Source organism: Momordica charantia (assembly GCF_013281855.1).
Source record: "Momordica charantia cultivar OHB3-1 chromosome 2 unlocalized genomic scaffold, Mcharantia_2.0 BLBB01000002.1, whole genome shotgun sequence".
NCBI lineage: Eukaryota > Viridiplantae > Streptophyta > Magnoliopsida > Cucurbitales > Cucurbitaceae > Momordica > Momordica charantia.
In genome coordinates, this window is record NW_028275160.1 from 19,789,235 (window position 1) to 19,801,357 (window position 12,123).

General features: G+C 37.9%; 2 pseudogenes; both read left to right on the top strand.

Annotated features, from left to right (window-relative positions):
• Positions 1–4,124: 4,124 nt before the first annotated feature.
• LOC148212997 (uncharacterized) lies at positions 4,125–5,969 on the top strand (annotated as a pseudogene).
• An 81-nt stretch (positions 5,970–6,050) lies between these two features.
• On the top strand, positions 6,051–9,444 carry LOC148212998 (uncharacterized; annotated as a pseudogene).
• The last annotated feature ends 2,679 nt before the right edge of the window (positions 9,445–12,123 follow it).

Here is a 12,123-nt window from a genome sequence, read left to right on the forward strand (position 1 = left end):
GTTTTCACTTTGTTTCAACCTTAATAAAAAACTTATTTTATAATTCTTCAGACGGGTAAAATACACTTTTAGTCATTGAGTTTGAGGATAGGTGTCTATTTGGCCCTAAGTTTCAAAAAGTGACAATTTAGTCCCTCACGTTTGGAAAATGGTTCTAAATGGTCCCTAAGTTTATTTGATCCTTAATTGACTAACGGAAACATGATGTGGGGCATAATTGAGTTGTCAAATTTTGTATGACGTGGCAATACTAAATAATTTTATATTATTTTTATGTTTACTTTGATTTTTTTCCCTTTCTCTCTTCCCCTCCATTTCTCTCTCTTCCTCCCCTCCTTTTCCTTCCCAAAATTCTTGCTGGCTCTAAAATCTCTAAGACCCCATTTTGTTCCCCAGTTTTAGCAATTTCATCCTTGCCTGATTTTCTCCTCTTCTTCGTCATCAATTATTCGAGAATGGTTCATCGACCTCGACAGGGCTGTTGTAGCGAAACGTAACAAAACTTTCCACAAACATTTTCCAACTCAAAGGTCTGCCAAAGATTATTTATATATATTTCTACCTGAAACTTATTGGTTGTTTGTGTTGATGGGAAAAAATGTAGGGAGGATGAAACGACTAAATTTGGGGAAGATGAACAGGAGGAAGAGAGAGAAAGAGAGAGCGAGTGAAAAGAGAAAAAAATCCATGTAAATATGGTAATAATATAAAAGTATTTAATATTGTCACATCATTAAAATTTAATAACTCAATTATGCCACATCATTTTTCCGTTAGTCAACTAATGGTGCAATAAACTCAGGGACCATTTAAAAATATTTTCTAAATCTTAGGGACTAAACTGTTACTTTTTGAAACTTATGGATCAAATAGTCACCTATCTCAGATTAAAAGTGTATTTTACCCTTCTTCTAACAATGGATGCTGGGGCGATGTAATTTTATTATTTTTATTAAAAATATGGAAATAAAAACAAAAAAATATGGTAACGGGTACCCAATATCCCCTCAAAATACTCAAAGACGCATGAATTTGGACGGAAGAGGATAAAATGGCACTAGTGAGAATATAGTCGAAGAAAAATGAATATTGTTGTTGTGAAATTGAGGGGCAAAAGAGAATCGAGGGAATAAATTGTGAAGAATTCCACTTGAATTTTTATTTTTTCTTCTTGAATTTCTTCACAAACTTTTATTTTTTGACGTCTTACTCAACAAAGGGCTACCCTTTTATAGCCTTGTTTGGGCTTGGACAACAAGAAATTTGACGGGCTTGGGTCTGGATAATTCAGAGAGGTGGCTAAATTTGGACGCTTGTTTTAATAAATGGCCATCATAATTTGTACAAATAACCAATCAATTTTCGAGGAGAATTCAAACATAGATCATTTTCCAACCTCATCGTTGTTCTATATTCAAACTTCACCTACAGGAGTGGGAGTTTACTTTGGGATTTACTAGATTTCAAAACAAACTTATCTACCTCCTATTTAAACGATGAATGGAATTGTTTGATTGATTTTAGTAATAAATTAAACTTAGAATTCTTTTTCAAAACAATTTGATTTTACTTTTTTACGATTAATTTCGAAGAAACAAACTTAACTGTCTCCATCTAAATGATAAGTTTCTTTTTTTTTCATGTAGATTCCATTTTAAATGGGATTGTTTAATTGATTCTATTAATAAATTAAACTTCAATTATTTTTCAAAACAATTTGATTTTACTCTTAAATTAATTTCGAAGAAACAAACTTAACTATCTCCATCGTTTGTTTTTTTATGTAGATTCCATGTTAAATGGAATTGTTTAATTGATTCCAGTAATAAATTAAACTTTAATACTTTTTCAAAACAATTTGATTTTACTCTTAAATTAAGTTTGAAAAATAATTTAATGTTAAATTAATTTTGGATTATTGTTGATCGATTTTATTTCCAATTTTAATCTATTGTTTACCAATGTGTCTATATATGGCTAACTACCTCGATGATATTTCCACTCGAATTTCAAATAATGCATAGTTCATAGTTCAGTTTAAATATCAATATTGACTTTTGATTATTGCCATAATTTTTCACCCACATCTATATAAATCTAATACCTCAATGATATTTGTACTTATATTTTCATCTTTATCAAATATTACGTTATTAGTTTTATATTTACATTGGCTTTTTGCATATTAACTATTATTATTTGTACAAATTTTCACTAATGTGTATATATATCTGCAACTATTACGATCATATATTTGCAGGTAGGTATACTAGTGTTTAACCACATGCGATGCACGAATATTTCTTCATTATAAAATATCTTACATTTTAAATGTGATCATTTGAATTTTAACTTTTGTCAAAATGACTAAATTTACGAGTTAAAGTAAATATGAGATCATTACATGGTTTATTTGGTTAAAATAATATTAATAACTTCTTTATAGCCCTAATTTATTTTACTACCTTATAATCATTTATTCTATATGTGTATGGTTAACAATTTAAAATAATTTGTTCTTTTTGTTAAACAAATTTAAATTAGTTTGTTAGGTAAATTAATTTAATCACTTAATCAAATTTCATGAAGTTTAAAAATGTAGAACTAAAATCATAGGTTTTTAAATGTTAAATTATTTTATAAATAAGCTAAATATATTTTCATTAATACATTCTTGGATTCGAGTCTGTTGTAAATGAGATTTTAATTCTTTTCATTTCTTTCAAAAGAATAATATATATTTTTCAATATTCTCTAAAAAAACACACGTATGATATATTTTTATTAAGAGTACTAATATTTATTATTATTTAGTACATACATATATAAAAAGAAATTATTTATCTTATAGGCGAAGCCGTATGTCTAATAGTATCTTAAAAGAATAAAAAAAGTAAAAAATAAAGTCATAGTTACTTTCCATAGCATTTTTGTAAATGTTGTAGCTCAAGTTTTCGAAACCCTAATTGTCCATATTCTTTTCTTCTCAAAGTTCATATTTACCTTTACCCTCTCTTTGCTGCCAGAGTGGATTCTATGAGTCTGTTGAATGAGAAATTTTGACAAATTACTAAATGCCACATCATAATTTAAAATTATATTTTGGGACCAATCTTAAAATTACACGTGTCCTAAATTAATTTTAAATCGGCAAATCAAAATTGTGACACATGTCTCTCTTAGGGTCGTTCGATGAAATCAACTAATTCGATTTAGAAAAAAACCATAAAGAGATCGGGCCCAAGCCCATGGCCCATTAAGGCCGATGGCCCATACAAAACCCACCAAGCTCTATAAATAGAAGGGGTCACCTCCCATTTGAGGAGGGGGGGGGGGGAGATCCAGAAGCATCGGAGATTCAGAGCATTCGGTGCATTCAAAGTCATCTACAACCGTTCAGAGGGCGAAGCGGATCCAGAGCGGAGGCATTCAGAGGATTGAGAAGAATTTCAGACTCAGAGTTTTCAGCATCCGGTGTCAAGCGAAGAATCTAGAGCCTAACTTGAAGACTTGAAGATTGAATTGTCAGTCCGCCAAGCAATCGATTGAAGAATTCTTCTCAAGACTTAAAGATCTCACAAGCTGTACTTCAAGCAAAGGAACTCTTCACAAGCTACAAGCCCAAGACTTCACAAGCCGCAAGCTGAAGAATTCGCAATCCGAAGATTTCATCAAACATCGAGTTCACAGCCGAAGATTGTAAAGATTCTTCAATACACTCGAGACTGAAAGTGACAACCTCCTTGATTCGAGAACAAGTTCATTAACCCTCGAAGCGAGTTTATGTCAGAGAGAATTAATCAGAGGATCATACAGTAGAGTTGTAACACTTATACATAAATATAAATCAAGTTCATTAAAGTCGAGTTTCGTTCATCTGAATTTCTCGTCGAACAAATTGGCACGCCAGTGGGACATCTCTACGTCTCATCTTTTTCTCTCAACCAAGAAGCGATGACATTCAAGGAAGCTTCATCCAAGATTGATGTTTCAAGCGACTCTTACTTGGGCCCAATTACTCGCAACCGAGCCAAAGAAATGATGGATGCCCTGTTCAACTCCAGCTCGGAGAGTGAATTTGCTCATTCCTCTGCACATCACAAGGGACATCTACTTCGAACGTCATGTACTCTGTCATGATGGCTGATGCATCCACCATGGAAGAAAAAATGGCGGATATGGATAAGAGACTCTGCATGCTGATGAAGATGGTTGAGGAAAAGAATTACAAGATCGCTTCCCTCATGAACAAGATCGAAGCTCAAGACGTTGCTGAATCCAGCAAGAATCTTGCTGCAAAAGTCAGTGAGAAAAGAAAGAACACCGTGCAAGAAGAACAAGAACATTCTGTCTCAATTGCTTCACTGTCCGTCCAACAGCTCCAAGATATGATCACAAATTCGATCAGAGCTCAGTATGGCAGACCGGCTCAAAATTCCCTCCTGTACTCCAAGCCGTACACCAAGAAAATTGACAATATGAGATTGCCAACAGGATATCAGCCTCCCAAGTTCCAACAATTTGATGGAAATGGTAATCCCAAGCAACATATTGCTCATTTCGTCGAAACGTGTGAAAATGCTGGCACTAGAGGAGATCTACTGGTCAAGCAGTTCGTCAGGACGATGAATGGCAATGCCTTTGATTGATACACAGATTTGGAGCCTGAATCCATCAGCAACTGGGAGCAACTCGAAAGAGAATTCCTAAATCGCTTTTACAGCACAAGGCGAATTGTTAGCATGATGGAGCTAACCAGCACTAAGCAACGGAAAGATGAACTTGTTGTTGACTACATCAATAGGTGGAGAGCTCTGAGCCTCGACTGCAAAGACCGATTGACTGAAGTGTCTGCAGTAGAAATGTGCACTCAAGGCATGCATTGGGGACTCCTCTACATTCTCTAGGGAATAAAACCCCAAAGTTTTGAAGAACTAGCAACTCGTGCCCACGACATGGAACTAAGTATCGCTAGCCGAGGGAACAAAGATCATCTGGTCCTCGACCTCAAGAAGGAGAAGAAGGAAGTAAAGAACTCTGATAAAATTGCTAAGAGTTCTAAGAAAGAATCCATGGTCATCAACACGACTCCGTTTAAGTTTTCTACGAAAGGAAGAAACTTCAACGACAAAAAGGATGGAAGACAAATGGCTGGAAACGAGAAGCGGCGTCCAACTTTGAAGGAGAGACAGGAAAAAGTCTATCCTTTTACCGATTCAGATATTCCAGATATGTTGAAGCAACTACTGGAGAAACGGCTAATTGAACTTCCCGAATGCAAACGTCCGGAAGAGATGGGAAGAACCAAAGATCCCAATTACTGCAAGTATCATCGGGTCATTAGTCATCCAGTGGAAAAATGTTTAGTCTTGAAAGAGTTGATCCTAAAGTTAGCTCAAGAGAGGAAGATCGAGCTTGACCTCGACGAGGTAGCTCAAACAAACCATGTTGCAGTAAACTCTAATGGTTATGCAGTCCACAACCAAGAAGTAAAGTTGATCCAATTTGGGACTCTAGAGCCTGTGGCAATTTGGTGGCAACACGCGATACCAAGAATCACTCTTCAAGATGAGACCAAGCTTAATGTCAATGAAGAAGAAGGATGGACTCTCGTGACTCGTCGAAAGAAGCAGAAACAACGATTCATTCAGAAAGAGTCTCGCATGTTCCGAAACTACAAAAGAAAGAACATGCCAAAAAAGAAGAAGGGAAAGAAAGATATTAGAAAACTTCGGCCTGTCAAGGAGGAGAGTAAGGATATTCTCCAACCTCGCGAGCAGGTAACATTGGAAGAATTCTTCCCAAAGAACTTCCTTCGTAACGAACAAGAAAAAGGTTATGAAATTGTCACGTGTCACGCTACACATGTGATAGAAGGTGATAACTTCGTGCTAGAGGCATCTGAAGAAGTATTGGAACAAGAGGATCTCCTAGTTCATCTCATGAATGACTTGCTAGCACTCCCATAAGCGGCTAAAGATACTCTCGTTGAAGCGCTAAAACATGCTAGCACTTCCAAATCCTCCATAAACACATGTGCCCCATGTTGTATGTCTATCGCCTTTACAGATGAAGATTTGCTGTAAGGGTCTAAACTCCATAATAGGCCTTTATTTGTCTCGGGCTACATTCGTGAGCAGAAAGTTAGCCGGATTCTTATCGATGATGGTTCGGCTGTCAACATAATGCCTAAATCAACCATGAAGCAGTTAGGCATTTCAATGGAAGAGCTCACGAAAAGCAGATTGGTAATCCAAGGTTTTAATCAAGGTGGACAACGAGCGACTGACATGATTAGGCTGGAGTTGATCATTGCAGACCTTAAAGCCATTACCATCTTCCATATCATAGACTCCAAGACTACTTACAATTATTGTTAGGACGTCCTTAAATTCATGAGAATGGGGTGATAACTTCGACGTTGCATCAGTGCTTCAAATTCTATCAAGATGGAGTTAGAAAAGTTGAGACTGACACTAATCCATTCTCGGAAGCAGAATCACACTACGCATATGCAATGTTTTATACGAGTAATGATCAAATAGAAAAAAACGTGCAAATAGATGCTTCTTTAACCGAGAACAACAAGGACAACTCTAGCTCGAGACAGCCAACAATCAAGACAGGAGAGCTGGCAAAAGAAGTTCATGCTGTCAAGGCCATCGCAAATGAAGCATCTACTAGTTCTCTAAAAAAGGAAGCTTTTAAGAAAGAAGCCTCACAGAATTCTACCATCTTGCGATATGTCCCTCTATCTCGACGAAAAAAAGGCGAATCGCCATTCATGGAATACTCAAATAATATGAAGTTTGACGACGTAGAAATGTTGAAGGAGAATTTCACACTGCCTCTTACTAAGATATCAAGTCAAGAAATTAAGAAGTCTGAAGATCTCAGTATGAAACAGTTTCTTCCCGTGAAGCGAACGAAGGATGGCTTCGATCCCAAAGCATACAAACTTCTGGAAAAAGCAGGCTATGACTTCACAACTCACACTGAGTTCAAAAGCTTGAGGATTTTCGATGACAAGCAGGAACTTTCTACAACACAGAAGAAGCTTTTGAAGTCAGGCTACAATATACCTACATCAAAGGCTAGAATTGGTTACAAACCGTCAGAACCAGTGTATATAGTGAAAAAAGGAAAAGAAAAAGTAGAGAATAGCAATCACATCACGGTTGAAGAGATCGATGACTCCAAGGAAAAGAAACATTCCATTAGTCAAAGAATTTCAGTCTTCAATCGCATTGAGGTTCCAACTGTTCGTATCTCGGTACACCAAAGATTGAACATGGGGTCAATGAAAATAGAAAGCCAACGTCTGGGACATATTCCTACACGACCTTCGGCATCTCAAAGACTGAGTGTGTCGACATCAAAAATGAAAGATCAATCGTCAAGATCCATTGTCGACCGCCTCGAAAGAGTAGAAAATCAACGTGAGCCTAAGTCAGAGTCCTTGGAAACAAGCCAACTCGATGGAATGAAGAATAATAACGGACTTCATAGTTCTGTCCCTTCACGAATGAAAAGAAAGCTTTATGTTCTTATAAACACAGAAGGTCCATTAAGAGTGAAGCGACAGTTAATCGTTTTAACCAATCCAGCCGAGGAAGATCAAAAGCATGGAGAAAACGATGTTAGTTGTTGCCACATCTCCTTTGACGAAATGTTAGACGATGAAATATTAGGGGAGGATGTTGAAGAGGCACCATCATCACTAGAGGATGGCAGTCAGTCAACTGTTGATGAACTTAAAGAAGTGAACCTCGGTACAGTAGAAGAGCCACGTCCGACGTTCATAAGTGCTTCATTTTTCAGCGAGGAAGAAATTGAATATATGAGTTTGCTCTCCACATATAAAGACATGTTTCCTTGGTCTTACAAAGAAATGCCAGGACTTGACCCGAAGATAGCAGTCCATCACCTTGCAATCAAGCAAGGGTACCGTCCAGTAAAGCAAGCACAACGACGATTTCGACCAGAACTTATACCTCAAATCGAAAATGAAGTCAACAAATTAATAGAGGCAGATTTCATCCGTGAAGTGACATATCCAACATGGATAGCCAATATCGTTCCAGTGAAAAAGAAGAATGGCCAACTTCGTGTATGTGTCGATTTTCGTGATGACTTTCCATTACCCATCACTGAGATTATGGTTGATGCTACTACAGGACATGAAGCTTTATCTTTCATGGACGGATCGTCGGGATACAATCAAATTCGGATGGCTCTCGAGGACGAAAAAATGACTGCATTTCGAACTCCAAAAGGGATATACTGTTATAATGTAATGCCTTTTGGATTAAAGAATGCCGGAGCAACCTACCAACGTGCTATGCATAAGATTTTTTATGACATGCTCCATAAACATGTAGAATGCTATGTTGATGATCTTGTAGTTAAGTCGAAAAAACGCGAAGATCAGCTGCAGGACTTGAGAATAGTCTTTGAGCGCCTAAGGAAATATCAATTGAAAATGAATCCTCTCAAATGCGCTTTTGGTGTGACATCAGGGAAGTTTCTTGGCTTTGTAGTACGGCATCGAGGAATTGAGATTGACCAATCCAAGATTGATGCCATCCAAAAAATGCCAGAGCCAGGAAACTTACGTGAGTTGAAAAGTCTTCAAGGACGTTTGGCCTATATAAGAAGATTCATCTCAAATTTAGCTGGTCGATGTCAACCCTTTCAACGACTAATGAGGACAAATGTGACCTTTGAGTGGGATCAAGTATGTCAAAATGCTTTCGATAGCATAAAAAAATATTTGCTTAGCCCACCTGTCTTGGCGGCCCCTACAGTTGGAAAACCTTTAGTGTTGTATATTACTGCACAAGAAAGGTCACTCGGAGCACTCACACAAGAAAGAGAGAAAGGTAAAGAATGTGCTCTCTACTACCTAAGTAGAACTTTGAATGGTGCAGAACTAAGTTATTCACCCATCGAGAATATGTGTCTGTAACTCTTCTTTGCCATCGATAAGTTGAGGCATTACATGCAAGCCTTCAAATATGTTTTATCTAGGCCAATTATCTCAGGACGACTGGCTAAATGGGCGATCTTACTCCAACAGTACGACATTGTCTATGTTCCGCAAAAGGTAGTAAAGGGACAGGCCGTTGCAGATTTCTTAGCAGATCATCCAGTTCCAACATATTGGAAATTATCTGAAAGCTTGCCTGACGAGGAGATCTTCTATATTGAAATTACTGAGCCTTGGACAATGTATTTCGATGGTGCAGCTCGAAGAAGCGGTGCGGGGGCAGGTATAATCTTCATCTCGCCAGAGAAACACATATTGCCATACAGTTTCACTTTTGGCGAGTTGTGTTAAAATAATGTCGCTGAATAGCAAGCACTCATTATCGGTCTTCAGATAGCCTTATAAATTGGCGTGACATATATGCAAATCTATGGAGACTCGAAACTGATAATTAATCAATTGTTGCTTGAGTATGAGGTGAAACATGAAAACCTAATACCTTACTTCAATTACGCCAGACAGTTGTTGGGAAATTTTGAAACTGTGACTATGGAGCACGTCCCAAGACCCAAGAACAAGAAGGCCGATGCTCTGGCAAATCTGGCTACAGCTTTAACAATTTTGGAGGATGAAGTTGTAAATATCTCACTTTGCCAGAGATGGATCATACCACCAACTGAAAGTGAGAGTGAAGAAGTGAATGCAATATCCGTCTATGTGATTGAAGAAGAAGATTGGCGGCAGTCAATTATAGACTATCTCCAACATGAAAAACTCCCTACAGATAACCGACATAGAACAGAAGTACGAAGGAGAGCAGCTCGTTTCATCTATTACAAAGAATCTCTCTATCGCCGTTCTTATGAAGGTCTTTTCCTTCGATGCTTAGGAAAATAAGAGTCGATAAAAGCCTTAGAAGAAGCCCACTCGGGCGTATGCGGGGCTCACCAATCTGGGCCAAAGCTTCATTTCTAATTGAAAAGGATGGGCTACTATTGGCCTACAATGGTCCAAGATTCGATGCAATATGCAAAGAAATGCGAGGCTTGTCAATTTCACGCCAACTTCATACATCAGTCTCCGGAGCCACTCCATCCAACTATAGCTTCATGGCCCTTCGAAGCTTGGGGACTTGATCTTGTTGGTCCTATAACTCCCAAATCATGAGTGGGACATTCTTACATTCTCACAGGAACAGACTATTTCTTAAGATGGGCTGAGGCTGTTGCACTAAAGGAAGCTAAGAAAGAAAATGTAGCTGATCTTATTCGCACCCATCTCATCTACCGTTATGGCATCCCGTATCGCATTGTCACAAATAATGGAAAACAATTTTCCAACAGCCTAATAGAAAAATTATGTGAGAAATTTGGCTTCAAGCAGTATAATTCATCCATGTACAATGCTGCGGCAAATGGGTTGGCAGAAGCGTTTAACAAAACGCTATGTAATTTATTGAAGAAAGTGGTCTCCAAGTCCAAGCGAGACTGGCAGGAAAGAATTGGTGAAGCATTATGGGCGTATCGAACTACCTATCGCATTCCGACCGATGCTACGCCTTATTCTCTTGTATATGGAGTAGAAGTCGTGCTCCCTCTAGAAAGAGAAATTTCATCTCTACGAATGGCGGTACAAGAAGGACTAACAATCGAGGATAATGCTCAGCTTCGTCTTCAAGAGTTGGAAGCATTAGATGAAAGAATATTGGATGCCCAACAAGTGCTAGAATGTTATCAAGCCCGCATGTCTAAGGCTCTGAACAAAAAGGTACGACCTCGATCATTTCAAGTTGGTGATCTCTTATTTGTAGTGCGAAGACCAATCATTACAACTCGACATACAGGGAATAAGTTCACTCCAAAATGGGATGGACCCTACGTTGTAAAAGAAGTCTACACGAACGGAGCATACAAGATCGTGGATCAAGACGGCCTCAGAATTGGCCCAATCAACGAAAAATTCCTAAAAAAATACTATGCTTAAATTGTAACCGCTCCTTATCGCAAGAGCCTAAACTGCATGATACTCCTAGCCCACATGAGTTTAAAAGGTGAATGGCAAAAAATAAAATAAATAAAAATTGTAAATGAACTACGTTATGACTTGATCCTTTTTTATAGGAAAAAAAGTACGTAGGCAGCTTAGAGGAAACTTTAAGTTTAATCCAAAAAAAAAAAATTATGCAATTTATTATCATCTTGGTCATGAAAATATTTCTTCTTCGTAAAAAAAAAAAATATAACAAAAAATAACGCCAATAATATAAATGAGTAAGTAAACTGAGTCCATACATGAAATAATAACAAAAGAGTGAGAATGCAAAAGAAATCATGACATCATCTAAAATCGTGGCGCTCACTTGAAGTCCTTCAATTCCTGTTGCGCATCTGTCAAAAGTCCACGAAATGCCTCGAGTGATCTCACTACTGCATCATTAACAACTGGAGTGTTTTCAAGGTTGCTCATCCTCTCTCGTACCTTAGAAGCCTCAAGTTTCTGCTGGTCTAAACGCTCATTCTGTTCAAGAATAAACTTAGAAATCTCACTTCGTTTAGCCTGACAAACTTTAAGCTTCGCTTCCAACTCTTCCTCTTCTTGTAGGATGCGCGTGTGTTGTTGTTGTAGCTTGTCTTTCTCCTCAAGGGCACTCTGCTCATCACATAATATCTTCTCCAAGCTAAAGCTGCACTCTTCCAGTTGACGGTCCTTACTTGCTAAAGTCAGCTGAGAAGAAACTGAAGACTGTAGGTTATTATAATTTGCAACCTTTTGAAAATAGTCACCTACAAAGTCTTTGAGAGACGCAAGGTTTATCGCTTTAGTCTCTGAAATGGCATGAAAAATTTTGTGCGCCTCTGGCTCAAGATAAGATGCCTTATCAAGTGAAGTACAAACAAGCTTCTTATGTAGGCGATCCCACATGACTAAAGCAAGTTGTCGTTGAACATCAGAAATCACAGTGTCGGCACAGAAGTTGGAGACTTCAGGAGCATCAACACATATCATCTTTTGGGCAGGAATCGCATCCTTCAACAAAATTGGGGGAGCTACAACCTTGTCAGTTGGCGCCTTGAAACCTCCAACACAAGCAGCAGCAAGATCAGGGACATTGGGACTCATCAAAGATAAAAGAC